The 2,005-nt window shown below is 34.0% G+C and overlaps 1 protein-coding gene across 1 annotated transcript in view; it reads left to right on the forward strand.

The window, feature by feature from the left end:
• Positions 1-2,005, forward strand: part of TXNDC16 (thioredoxin domain containing 16) — a 95,344-nt gene that overhangs the window by 10,414 nt on the left and 82,925 nt on the right. The window contains exon 2 of the mRNA XM_030884875.2: positions 1,309-1,403. The gene's annotated coding sequence lies outside the window, so the exon portion shown is untranslated. The remainder of the gene's footprint in view (positions 1-1,308; positions 1,404-2,005) is intronic.

Below are 2,005 nucleotides of genomic sequence, written 5' to 3' on the forward strand. Positions count from 1 at the left end.
TGGTTAGACTTTGGTGCTGTAAGATATTTTTAGGGGAAAAGAATTATGTAAATACAAATGCCCAACTTAGTGTTAAAATAACTGAGTTGTAACCAGAAAGGGAGGAAACATTTTGTACTGGAATCTTTCATTTGTGCTTGGTACTCAAATGTTTTAAGGAGCCCTGGCGGTGTAGTGGTTGCAGGCTGCAATTCACAGGGTCTACAGTTTGAAACCACCAGCTGCTCTAAGGGGGGAAGATGGGGAACTTAGAGGGGCAGTTCTACACTGTCCTATAGGGTCACTATGAGTTGGCATTGACTCCTTGGCAGAGAGGATTTTTGTTGGTGGTGATGTTAAATGTTTTAGAACTTAAGTAGATTGAAGTTATTTCTTTCTTGTAGTAATGAAAACTATATAGTAATAAAGATAGGAATACATGCATTGCTCCACCCCTTAGAATATAGAGAAAATAGTGGACTATATATTTTGAACCATCTCCATTAATTGTAGCATTAAAATAGGCCAGTATAAAGTGACTATAGTTTATAAACAATTTAAATGTCAAAGATATGCCTTAATTATATCACTAAACCCATATTTTTATATATGTCTCACAATACTCCCTATTCTACTTTGAGTTTTTGAGCTCTTGATTCATTATTAAAAATTGATGGCAAATTTGTTCACTGCTTGATAAAAAACTAGCTCTGTTGTTATAAGTTGCTGATGATTAATTATGACTCAAGGTGACACCATGTGAGCAGAGTACGCTCTGTGAAATAGGGTTTTCAATGCTGTGACCTTTTATAAGCCGATTGCCAAACCGGCCTTCTGAGGTGCCTCTCGGTTAGTTTGAACTGCCGACCTTTCAGCTAGTAGTTGAATGCCTAACTCTTTATGCCAGCCAGGGACTACTAAACTAACTCTAATGAACAGAATTATAGCAAATAATTGGTGAATAATCAGTTCCTGTTTTAGGAATACTTGCTCCTTGGGGATAGGTGTTAGGTGCTTACGGATAGTGTAGAATGACAAGAGTAAATTTAATGTGATAATTTCCTTAATTCATTCTTTTATTTTTTCTTTATTCAGAAATTTGATTCCTATTCTTATGAGTACTTAGAAATAATTTTGAGTATTTCTTATTGCCTGTTTTAGGGTAGTGATCCTATGTTTGAAAGATAATGAGTTTTGTTTGAAATTTTAAAGAATAAATTTCAAATTATCATCTATACATGAACATACATTTTTAATTCTTTTGTTGTTGATATTATTACATAATGCTAATTTCCTAGAACTATCTCCTTTTAAATTCACATAACATAGATCATCAGTAGAACAACCTGAAAGAAGAAATTTTCCAAGAGAAATTTGAAAGTGAAAGAAGATAAATGACAGTGGATACAGAAAACAATATAAGAGTAAGTATTTCATGGAAGAAGATGAGAGAAGACTATATAGAATAAATCCCAGTCCAGAAAACAGAAATATTAAAATGAGTTGAAAAAAGCTATAGATTTTTTTAGGTTGTAAATTATTTTAATATCCAAATTGTGTGAAGAAATATAAATTGCAAGTTTTAAATATGTGTATATTTAGAAAGCATAATTTATTATTAATTGGGACTGAGCGCATATTATCATTCCATATTTGAATCACGTCAAGCAGAATTATCCAATTGTTTCCAAACATTCCATTCTTTTTCTTCCCGGACTCCTTGACATCATCTCCTTTTTCACTACTCCCTCCTCCCACTGCTGTACCCCCCCACCCACCGAAACCCGTCTTCTACTTGCTGTCCCTTTGATTCATCAATTATGGGTTTCATATCCCAAAACACATAAAAACATGTCACACAACTTCATGAAGGTGACTTCCAATGACATAACACCTCTGAGATACACCCTAATATGAACAAACAAAAACAAAACAAAAGTTCAGAAAATGTTGCAAACCAGATCAGATCCAGCATGCATCCGAGGGGATCATTTGACAGTTGTAATTGTTCAGGTCAGATGTATGC

The sequence above is a fragment of the Echinops telfairi genome, unplaced genomic scaffold (assembly GCF_000313985.2).
Source record: "Echinops telfairi isolate 266 unplaced genomic scaffold, ASM31398v2 ScPeMD7_18;HRSCAF=68, whole genome shotgun sequence".
Lineage (NCBI taxonomy): Eukaryota > Metazoa > Chordata > Mammalia > Afrosoricida > Tenrecidae > Echinops > Echinops telfairi.